This window comes from Mus musculus, chromosome 4 (assembly GCF_000001635.26).
Source record: "Mus musculus strain C57BL/6J chromosome 4, GRCm38.p6 C57BL/6J".
NCBI classification, from domain to species: Eukaryota; Metazoa; Chordata; class Mammalia; order Rodentia; family Muridae; genus Mus; species Mus musculus.
In genome coordinates this window covers 109,617,954-109,630,877 of record NC_000070.6, presented here as the reverse complement: position 1 = coordinate 109,630,877, position 12,924 = coordinate 109,617,954, and the positions used below count along the sequence as shown (strand labels likewise).

At 39.3% G+C, this 12,924-nt stretch overlaps 1 pseudogene; it reads right to left on the bottom strand.

Annotated features, from left to right (window-relative positions):
- On the bottom strand, positions 21 to 844 carry Gm12803 (predicted gene 12803; annotated as a pseudogene).

Sequence of the window (12,924 nt, the reverse complement as noted above, 5' to 3'; positions counted from 1 at the left end):
CTTTTAAACTATGTGAATCTTACTGTTTTTGTTTGTTTGTTTGTTTGTTTAGTTTTAGGTGATGCTTCTGGGTTATAGCTCACTTACTTGTTCTGTAAGAATTTCTGAAGAAATTATTATAAGATTTAGTCATGAACCCCCCTATAAAGTCTATTCCAAGACCATTTAAATTTGCCAAATATGCAGTCATTTTCATACAGAGAGCAAAATTTACTTCAGAGATGTTCACATACTTGGTATGTTTCCAAATACTTGCCTGCTTTCCATATTTAAATTTTGACTGACAAATAACCCTCTGGTCATCATACAGTGACCACTATGACAGAATTTTACACCAGAAATAGAGGAGATGATGTGAGGGGAGAAAATGACCTGTTACCAGGATCTTCCTTCTCTCCCAACAGCTTAGAATGCCTATCACGAGAGCAGATGCCCTCATGTCACAAAGCAGATGCTGTGTACAGATGTGTTACAGCTGTTTGGGTTGGAATTTGGCTGCTGTAATGACAGACTCAAACTCCACAGTATCAAAATCCCTATCTGTAACTTCCAGATGTCAAAAGTTAATCTGAGAATCATCTGCATATAAACAAGTTTCATAATCACTATTAATAGAACTTGGTGGGTGTGGTATGCATTCGCCATGGGAAGTGGTCTTCATGGGCTGGTTTCATCTGGCAGATCCATGGCCTAAAGCTGCACACTTGTAACGTAGTAGGACCTCTCTAACTGTCATCTTTCTCTCTCAGGTTTTATCTTCTGGTCTTTTGTCTCTTTCACAGATTTTCCACAATTGTATTGCATTGTCAGTGGTAGCAGTTAAAAACTGAGCAATGTTTTTCTTTCTTTCTAAAAAAATGTAGTCTTTTTATTGATGTATGAAATTTGAAAATTTCATAAGATGCATTTGACCACACTCACTCCCTATGTGACCCCTCCCCTAACTCTTTTCAGAGCCACCCCTTCCTCTCTACTCCCTGTCTTTTCTCTTTTTCTTTAATTACCACTGTTACATGTATATATACATTTATATGTATAACTACAACCCACTGTACTCATTTAATGTTGCTCATATTTATATTTTTAGAGCTGCCCACTTGGTATTGGGTAACCCACTGGGGGCTGTGTGGCATTTTTATATGCTGACTAGGTAGTTTTATTGATCTCTTCTATTTCTAAATTTCTCAGTAGTTGGATTCTGGTTTGTGGCTTTGTTCGGGTCTATATGCATATTCTCCTCAGCTATGAGACTGTGTTTTCCCCTGCTGTTATTGAAAGGTGACAACTCTGCCACCCTCTGTTGTAGTTTTCCAAAATAATTAAATTCTGTATAGAAATTCTACCCATTTCAGCCACATCAGCATCTACTGCTCCTTTCATCCAGGAGAAGAATCACTGTGTAAGCAGCTTCCGGCTCCCGCAGCGTGGCAGTGGTGCGGGTCTGGCACTGGTGGAAATACATGTATGCTTCCATTGCATTTTAATTTGTAAATACTCTCCCTTCTCAGTGCAAAATGTATTTCTGTGCACAGCCAAAAATATCACTTATGGCACCCCAAAAAGATAGAAATAAAATGAAGGAAGACCTGCAAAAAAAGCCAGCGGACCCTAGTCTTGCCTCTTACTGATAGTGTAACTTTGAAACAAATCTCCAACTCTAAGTTTTTTTCATCTATAAAATGAGAAAATCGATATATCCCATAGAATGAAATAAAGTATATGAAGTTCCTTTCGTTAGCCAGGGGTCCAGGCTAGCCTGGGTTAATTAGGGATATTAGAAACACATGTTTAATTTAAAGTTGGTACAAATGGTTGTGTTTAGAAACACAGATATGGCCAGGCAGTGGTGGCGCACACCTTTAATCCCAGGACTTGGGAGGCAGAGGCAGGTGAATATCTGAGTTCGAGGCCAGCCTGGTCTACAAAGTGAGTTCCAGGACAGTCAAGGCTACACAGAGAAACCCTGTCTTGAAAAACCAAAAAAAAAAAAAAAAAAAAAAAAAGAAAGAAAGAACCACAGATATGTGTGTGTGCTTGGGTTAGTGTGTTCATGTGCCTCTGTTTCCTAGCAGAATGACATCCCAGCAGCAATGAGCACTTGAGTGAGCAGGTCTCAGCTCTAGGGATTCTTGGACAAGTGGCTCATTCCAGGACTAGGACAGGAAATGTATCAGATGAGTCTGAATTGTATCACAGAATTAAAAAGTAAGAAATTATTGAACGTATGCACACAGAGTCACTGGTGGATATGGCAAAGGGACACAGACCAAAAGAATCTATAACGACCAACAGTGGAGCAGGCTGAGCAGTAAGATGAATGCATAGATCTGGGTCCTTGTTGCTATCAATAGTTGAACACACGGATACCTGAGAACAGATCTCTCACTCAGAGATCCAAGCGTGTGATGCAGAGTATACCTCACGGGAAGGAGAGCTTGCTCCCGCACTCCTTACACACAGTGACTTTGGTCCACAGTGACTCTACAGAGCTCTGAAAGAGCAAAGAAGATATTTATGGAAGGAAAGGCCTACAAACGCGGTGGACGTTCGCAATCAACACCAAGAGTTATTTGGTGACAGGATGAGAATGGCACTTCATGGTTATGACCTTCCTCGAACAACCTTTGAACTGTTGAACCTGTTTAACCCTAACAAAATAATTAAGCAAGTTTCCATAGAACTTCTATAATAGACCTGACTGGCAGACTTCAAAATGACGTGGTAATAAAAAACAAAACAAAAATTTGAAAACATGTTCACATCAAAGAGGCCCAGAGAGTCAATATAATTAAGATGTTGGAGGAGTTTATGGGACAGAAAAGGACATTAGGGAAAAAAATACTAGGAAACACAAGCATACTACAAACTTATCAGTAATAAATCTGCTGGTTCACTAAGTGTAATGACATACCACAGGAGTGTCTGACTTAATAACAGCGGAGCTCTGTTTCTACATGAGAACTCTGTGTTACTCTATGCTCAGTTTCTTATAAATCTAAAACTGTTCTAATTTAATATTCAATTTTCCATAATATTTTTATGAATTATTTGAGATTTTATACAATGCCCCCAACCATACTTGATTCCCATTCCTCCCACCTTTGTGTCCTCCCCACTCCAAAAAAAACTCACCAAGTCCAAATTGTGTTGCTCATATACTAACTGGAACACTGTCACACTTCCCGTGGCTATCCCCTTAAAAAAAACTGAGTCCTTGCCCACCCTCCCTCCAGAAGCCATCAACTGTGAAGAGCTACACTTCAGTTAAAATCCAATTTTAAAAATGTTTGTGCTGCCTAGTATGTGAAGATGTTCAAGTGATCTGTGTAACTATCATTATCACTAATAATGAAGTGACATATTTTCAGTTGGTACCAGTTCATAGTCAAAGCATAATCCTATTTAATTCCCCTGCTTTAAGTGGAAGCCATTATATCTTAGAAAGAAATACTTAATATTTAGAAAGGGGCTGGAGAAATAGCCCAACAGGTGATCAGTGCATGTCGCTCTTGTAGAAGACACAGGTTCTGTTCCCAGCAGCCACGTGGCAGCTTACAACCATCTGTAGGTCTGGTTCCAGGGGACCCAGTACCGTCTTCTGGCCTTTGGGGGTAGGAACATTAGGCACACATACAATCCACATACATACATACATACATACATACATGCATACATACATACATGCATGCAAATGTGTGGTTCTGAGGCTTTACTAACTTTGTGATTACCTCTCTGTTAAAGCATATATACGAAGCGTTCCCTCAAAGGCTTAGGTACTGATGACTTGACGCATAGCTTGTGGTACTTTTGAGAGGTGTTTGGATCATGATTAGGGCTATGCTGATTAGTTGTTTTGGTTTTTTTGTTTTTGATTTTGGGGAAAGGGAGCATAATTGAGAAAATGCCTCTATCAGATTGGCTCAGTGGCAAGTCTGTGGGGTTATTTTCTTGATTAATAATTGATGTGGGAGGGTCCTACTATGGGTTGTGGCACTTCTGGGCAGGTAGTCATGGGTTGTATACAAAAATAAGCTGAGCAAGGTAGGGAGAGCAAACCAGCAAGTAACATTCCTTCATGGCTTCTGCCATGGCTTCCCTCAATGATAGACTAATCCACTATCATAAGCCAAATAAATCCCTTTGTCACCCAGTTGCTTTTGCAGTCTATCATTGCAGCAATGGAAAGCAAAGACAATGACGACAATGACACTTCACTGACTTATCCATGGATGAGTTCTTACTGGGCGAACTGTCCAGAGATGGGACCTTATTAGAGGAAGTAGGTCTCTAGGGATGTGTCCTTGAAGAATATATCGTTTCCTGACCTTCCCCCACTTTCTATCAGCTTTCTGGCTGTGATGAAGTGAATGGCTTTGTTCCACCAAATCCCTGCCATGATGTTCTGTTTCAACACTAACTCATATCAAAGGGGCCAATTGACAATGGACTAGCCGCCGAAACTGAGTCAAAATAAGTCCTTCCTCCCTTACATCATTCCTCTTGCTATTTTGCTGCAGTGACAAATTGCTTCCTAATACTGAAAACTGGTACTAAAAAAAGGGGTCATTGTTGTGACCTTTCCTCACCATGTGGTTCAAATGCTTTTGGACATATTTGTGGGAGAAATTTGGAACCATTTAGAGATGTTTACAATCTTGCAAGTGAAGCTTAATGAGTGATTCTGGTGTGAGCTCAGAAGACCAAAATGCTGATGTAGGCCATGAGGTATTGAGTGGAAATGAGGACTCAAATCATGTTACATTCTGGTCAAGAAAGTCTCCATGATTTATTCACACTGAGAATTTGTGAGACAGTAAGCTTAAAGGTGATGAAATACTTAACTGGTAAGGAAAATGTCAAGGCAGCATAGCGGTCAGGATTTGGCATGGTTATTACTTATTTCGTTTAGCCAGACTTACAGTGAGAGTCAGGAATAAAGGGCAGAGAAGATGGATTTGAAAATTTACAATTTAGCTGAAAAGTTAGGCTAGGGAAGGTAGAATTTATAGAGATCAGCACCACTAAAACAAGTCACATACTTTGTACAACAACAACAATAATAATAATAATAAGAAGAAGAAGAAGAAGAAGAAGAAGAAATAAACCTTGAAGCCATCTTAGGAATTGCTTGGGCCTCATTAATCACAGGCTTGAGAGTATAAATGTGTAGACTCACTTGAAAGACATTGTTGGGCTGGTGAGATGACTCAGTAGTTAAGAGCAGTGACCGCTCTTCTAAAGGTCCTCAGTTCAATTCCCAGTACCACATGGTGGCTCACAACCATCTGTAATGGGATCCGACCCCCTCTTCTGGTGTGTCTGAAGACAGTGACATAGACTCCTAGAAGCAAAGTAAATAAATAAATAAATAAATAAGACATTGTTTTGAGAAGAAAGCTCCAGAGGAACTCTCCTCACATGGTGATACCTAGCAACATGATTCTCCACATTCAGCTGTGTAGGTACTCAGAGCCTACAGCAACTGTGGTGCATTGATTCTATCTACTGTTTGATTTAGCAGCAGACCTTGGTGTCACCCACATTATGTAGATTGTGCAGGTGTTCGGAACATGAGTTGTGGGTTTCAGGGGCTTCTATCAAGAGTCCAGAGCCAGGCCTTGGATGCCAGGAGATGTGTGGCATGGTTGGAATACCTGTGGGCAGCACTTGAAGTGGGGAATCTATGAAAGTAAAAGTGAAGCTGAATAGAGACCCCCCAAGAAATCTGAGATGCCAAGATTAGGGAACGTTCACAGGCAACAAGGAAACTGAGCCCAAGAGAAAGGAGAGGCCATGTGGAAGATACCCTTAGTGGTGGGCCTGCCCAAACCCTTGGGGAATTACATCACACTACCATGTGGCTTGTGTGAGATGGAGCTGCAGGATTTAATGTTTACCCTGCTTGCTTTCAATCTTACCCTATTTGATTATTGCTTGGTAGTCTCCTATGTATTGCTTTTGAAATGGTAATGTTTACCCCAGCTCTGTCCCATTGTTGTATAAGCATGTAACTTTTTTTTTCCCCCAGAGGATCACATCTAAAAATTTGCCTGGGGTCTCAGAGGAGACTTTGACTTTGGAACTTGAGAGATACTGGAACTGGAAACTCTAGGAGATGAACTAAGTATAGTTTGAATTACAGAAGAGGAAGATGGCAAGACCTGGAGTCCAGGAATAGAATGTCACTGTTTAGTTATGAAGTTTCTCTTATACCCAGCCCTGGCACCCTGTACCCAGACTTCTATATTTAAGGCTTGGTCTCCACCTGGTAGTGATATTGGGAAGTGATTGAATGGATTCTTATTAGAGGGGAGGACCTAGTTTGGGGAAGAAGGTCTCTAGGCATGTGCATTTGAAGAATATATCATGTCCACGACTGCCTCTTTTTCTTCTCTGCTTTTTGGTTCAATAAGGTGAATAGCTTTGTTCCGTCACATGCTCCCTGTAATGGTTTTGTCTGCTGTGAATGAAGGCAGTAGTGGAATAAACTATCATAAGTTTATAAATATAGGAAATACAAATACAGGAATAAAACTGACTAAGGGTAGATCTGGACCTTTAAAGAAGATTTGTCTTTATTATATATAAATGACTGTTTTGTCTGCATGCATGTATGTAAGTATGTATGTACATATTCATGTAGACCACATGCATGAAGACCCACAAAAGCCAGAAGAAGACATCGGGTACCCTGGATCTGGAGTTACAGACAGTTGTAAGCTGCTGTGTGGGTGCTAAGAACTGAATCCAGGTCCTCTGCAGAAAGAGCCAGAGTTCTTGACTGCTGAATCCTCTTTTATCAACACCATCTACCAGTAATTTAAAAATATACTGGTGACAAAATATGCTTCTCCTCAGATATTTCGTTGGTCTAATCTTTAGGCAATTGTGTAGTTGCACTATGAGCTGTAACAGTATATACATAAACTTCCAATTAGCCCCTTTTACTATTTAAATAATATATTCTTCATAGAAATAATTGAGTCAGGCTCCAGTACAATCATACCAAGCTGCACATTTGTTTTGAGTAAGTTCATAATAGTTTAGAATTGTCTGCATTCATTATGGACACTCTAATCCTCTGTCTCTAATGATTATGGGACTATATATTTTTACATTTGAATAGTAAACTTGATACAAATAATAACAATAGACATAATGAAGAAGAAATAGAACTCCAGTTACTTTAATTCTATCATTTCTTTGAATATATAAATGTATTTATGTTTATAAGTTGAAATTCAAGACAGGGCAGGGGTGTAGCTCAGTGGTAGCATACTTGTTTAGTAGACAAGATGCCTCGGGTTGATCTGCAGAACTGCAAATGAGTAAGGAAATAAAAGCAAACAAAGGATGTTCGTAAGCTGCTAAAATGAATACTAAAGAAACAAAGACCCTGTCATCCCAGCACCCAGAAGGCCAAGGGAGAAAAATTAAAATTTGAGGAGCCTGAGCAATTTAGCACATCTCTGTTTCCAAAAGAGACAAACAGAGGTTGGAGAAATAGGTCAATGGGTCAAAGCACTGCCTGCCCCTTCAGTTTGGTCCCCAGCATCCAACTCAGGTAGCTCACAGCTGCCTCTAAGTCCAGCTCCAGGGAGCTAGCACCCTTTTCCTACTTCCATGGGCAAAGTCCACGTGCATGCATACATATACCCAGACACATATATACACATAGATAGAGAATAAAAAGATCTAAAATAAAGGGGGAAAGTGTGCAATTTCTTTTTTGCTTTAAAAGGTTTGAGTATGATTGACAGAATGAGTTGTACATATTGGAATGATACAATTTGATAAATTTTAACACGTGAATAAACATGACAACTCCAACTGAGATAATATGCCTCATCTTTAAAATCTTCTTTGTAACCTTTTTACTAGCCTGATGTCTTCCTCCATTATTAGGTAACCATCAATCTATTTCATAAAAGTAAAGATTACTGATGGCTTTATCTTCTACAATTTTATATTATTAGTAATAAAACATATACTCTTTCCTGACTTCATTTACTTAGAAAAATAATTCTGGGTATCTAAGGCCATGAATATTCATGAGCAATTTGTTGTGTTGACAGACACTTCCATTCTCTTGAGCAAAAACCCGATATGCATCAGCGCGGTGATATAGACCTCTAGTCCCAACACGGAGGCTGAGGCAGAAGTATTCCAAGAGTTCAAGACCAGTCTGATAAACATAACACAGCCCTGTTCGAAACAAAAAACAACCAACCAACTTACCAATAAACCAAAAAACACCACTAGTAAACAACTGTTTACCTTTTATAGAAATGTTTTCTTATTTGCAAGGTATGAAATCTCCACTTCCTCCACGTTCCTGTCACACTTCATCTATCCAGTTCTTGATTATGCAGTGTTGATAGGTGTGAAAACATGCAATTCTTAGACTTTAGAAATTAGATAATACTCACCCCAAGTTCATCCCTTGAAAGACTTCTATTTGTAGTTATGATGCTCCACTTGAAGGAAACTTTACAAGCTTAAAATTAATATGAGTTCTGCAGTTAATGGTAAAGATAGGTTGATAAACCTTGCTGTGCTCTCGATTAAATATGAGATGTGAAGATCAATTTTTGTGAATTCATTAAAAAATACCTAGACATTTGGGACTGGAGAGATGGTGCAGTGGTTAAGAACACTGGGATGCTCTTCCGGAGGACCCAGGTTAGATTGCCTATACCCACATGGTGGCTCAGAACTGCCTCTAACGTTAGTTCCAGGGTATCCAATGCTCTTTTCTGGCTCCATGGGCACTGTTTCCATGTGGTATATAGACATATATGCTGGTAAAATATCCATACATATTAAACAAGCAAACAAACTCTAGAAGTTAAGGCTCAAAATCCAAAGTTATTACCACAAACCAGTGTGTGAATTTTCGTATCTTTTTAAAAAGTTTTATGTGTATGGATGTTTTGTTTGCATGTGTGACCATGTAGCACTTGTATGCCTGGTGCCTCTGGAGGCTAGAAGAGGGTGACAGGTCCCTTTAAACTGGAGTTACAAACAATTGTGAGCCACCATAGGATACTGGAAACCAAACCTAGGTCTTCTGAAAGAGCAGCTCTTTACCACTGAGCCCTGACTCCAGCCTCCAAGTTCCTTTCTTATTTAATTATTCTAATTAATTAATAAAAATGAATCAATTTTTGTTTTTAAAATTAGAAATTATATTTATAGTAAATATTCTTCATAATAGACAATATGATCAATTGATAATTATGACTATGCATTTCCTTTCTGATTTTAAGAGAAGTGCATTCATAAAATGACTCAACCTTGGTGTCACATCTACTACATACAACACTACCTGTAACAACAACAACTTACTTGTGTATATACTGTGTGGATGTGTGTGAGTGAGGGCATGTGCTTACCATACACACATGTGGAGCTCAGAGGACAGCCTTGGCTGTCAGTCCTTGCTTTCCAGCTTATTTTAATACAGGACTGCTTTGCTGCTTGTCACTAAGTACATCAAGTTCGCTGCCTGGGGGTCTTCTGTTCTCTTCTTTTCTGCACTGAGATTGATGATGCATGCTGTCACACCCAGATCTGTGTAGGTTCTGGGGATTTGAGCTCAGGCCTCATGCACTTTACACACTGAGCCATCTTCCCAACACAATTTAATGTTTGTAAAAGAATGATTAATATTCACCTCTGGGGCTAGGGGTATAGTTCAGTGATAGAGCACTTGTTTGACATGTATAAGCCCTTGGTTTGATCCCAAGCAACACACACACACACACACACACACACACACACACACACACACACACACTGAGGAATTACAGAGGGATAGACAGTACATTAAAAAATAAAAGATTTGGGGCCAGTGGGATGGCACAGTGGGTAATGGGTGCTTGCGTTCAAGCCTGATGACCTGAGTTCGATCCTGAGGATCTACATGGTGGAAAGAGAAAATCAATTTCCACAGGTTGTCCTCTGACCGCCACACATGCACCATGATGCTATTCACACACAGATGTACATGTGCACACACATGAATACACAAAATAAATAAAAATGAAAAATAAAAACCAAGGTCTTATATGCTGCTTATAAGAATCTAATTTCACCAGCAGGTACACAAATAAACTAAAAGTGAAGGATGGAAAAAAAAAAGGTATTTCACTACAAATGGAAACTGAAGGGATCAGAATTATTACAATTACATCATATCAAATAGATGAAGTGGAAAACTATAAAAAAATAGACAAAGGAGATCACTATACGATGACAAAAGAATCCATTTAGCATTGAATATACAATATAAACCAATACCAGAACAAATATATAAAGCAAATATCACATCAAAAAATTAGAAATAGATAGATACACACGTGATAACTGGGACTTTAAAGTTCTACACGGAACAATGAAGCTCATCTAGATAGAGTTAACAGGGAACCCTTGGAGCTAAATGACCCTGCACACTAAATGGCTCCAATAAACTTTTATAGAACATTCTCTTATCCAACAACTGCAGAAAACACAATCTTGTTGACTTGTCAAATCTCCACAATAGACTGTATGTTAGGCAATAAAACAAGTTTCAGTAAATGGTAAATATTTGATACAAGTGTTGTAACATTTATTGTTCCATTGAAGTTGATAGTTTGCTGCAATAATGAGTAGCGTGGGAAGGTGCCCAGGAGAGCAATAGTGGCATGAATGTTATGGAGGTAACCACCTGCTTTCTGATCAGTTCTAAAGCCTGCTCCACAGAGGAAACACATGCCTAGTACTGCATATCTGGACAAGAAACCATGATTGGGGAACTCACTAGCCTTAGGAATGACACTACTATTCTGCCAAATAGACATAGTATCAAACTACCCTCTAAATTCTCCTCTCTCTATCCATGGGTTAATTCAGCTCTCAATCCTCACAAGATATGTTCCTTTTTATAGTGAAAAGTGGTTAAGACAGAAACTCACAACTGCTCAAAGTGTAGAGAATAGTGTCTCTGAAGTGCACAGCCTCAAATGGGACATCTATATCACATCCTTTCCTAAGACTCAGAGACCACCATGAAAGAGGCAGAGGCTGGAGAGGACCAGAAGAAAATCATGATATGGTTGCTGTACTCATGAACTCAGAGCAGCTGTGGGTGCCTACACAGGTCAAGCCACACAACATTCTAGCATCATAAGCTCCCATTAACTAAGGGCAGTTGATAGTTTTTGAGGGAGGGAGACTCAATTTTCATGAGGGTGTGAACTCCTAGTAGGTCAACCATACTCCAGTAGATGGCCCTTCAGGCAGAAGTATATGGGCAACACAAATTGCAATTAATAGGTGTTTAAAAAATAAGACATAAAATTTGAGGTGGGTAGGGAGATGAGATGAATCTGGAAGGAGTTAGAGGGGAAAAGTGGAGGCAAATATGACCAAAATACATTATATGAAATCTCAAAGAATTAATGAATTAATAGTTTGATTTTTCCAGAAAAATATCATTTTAATTATACTTTTATTTTTTTGTCAGCGAGGAAATGGATTTCATTGTGACTTTTTTTTTTTTTGAGACAGTGTTTCTCTGTGTAACAGCTCTGGCTGTCCTGGACTCACTTTGTAGACCAGGTTGGCCTTGAACTCACTAAGATCTGCCTGCCTCTGCCTCCCAAGTGCTGGGATTAAAGGCCACCACCTTTTCCTCTTAGTTGCTTCACCACTACCCTCTCCATACCCCTTCTCTCCCTCTTATTGGTCCCCTTCTTCCTCCTCCCCCCTCTCCCATTTTGCTATTATTACAGATATATCCCATTTTCTTCTATTGTTCCTCTTCCTTTGATTTTCCCCTTCCCTTCTCTCCACCATCCTTGGAGGGAGACAGAGCCACCAGAGATGTACTGAGCCTGGGGTAGCAGGGGAAGAGTTAGGTATGACTAGTCATTGCTAGCCAAGGCATTTTGAAAATAACTGGCATGCATGTGTGTGTGTGTGTACATGTGTATGCATGAGTGTTTCTTTAACCCATGGATCCGAGATAACTCTTGGGCAGGTGCGAGCATGCGACCCACCAGAACACAATGCAGGGTATCAAAAACTACGCCCAACAGAGTCTCTTTTCTATTTTGGGTCTTATATGCATGTACATAATTGAGGTTCCACATATAAGAGAAAACACGTGATCTTTGTCTCTCTGAATCTGGCTTATTTCATTTAACATACGGATCTGTTTAACTGTATGGAACTATCCCACACTGTTCCATACATTTTTCTACAAGTGTCACATTCTCATTTTTCTTTAGTATCTGAATAAATTCTATTGTACATATATTCTACATTTCCTTCAAACATCCATCTCTTGATGGCCAACTCTATCTTTTGGCTAGAGCAAACAGTATGGTAGTGAACACAGAAACACAGGTATTTCTGTAGTATTCTGACTTAGAGTTCTTCATGTATATGCCCATGACTGTTGCTGAATCATATTTATGGACATCTTATTTTTAGATTTTTGAGGAACCTCCATACTGATTTCCACAGTGGCTTCTCTGGAGCATATGAGGGTTTCTCTTTCCTCAAACCCTGGCAAGTATTAATGTCTTTAACATTCTTGATAATAGCCATGCTAACTGAGGTGAAATGAAATTTTAAGGCAGTTTTAATTTGTATTTCCCTCGATGGCTAAGTAGGTTGAACATCTTTGCAAATATTTATTGTCTATTTGAATTTCTTCCTCTGAGGGCTGTCTATTCAATTTAATTAGTCTATTCACTGATTGGATGACTTGCCTTATAAGTATTTAATTTTTTTGGAGTTCTTTGCAGATAGTAATCCCATCACATATATGCTTGGTAAACGTTGTCTCCCACTCTATAGGCTGTCTCTTCAGTCTACTGAGTCATGTGTTTGCTGTGCAGACACCTTTTAATTTCACTCAGCTTCACTTGCCAA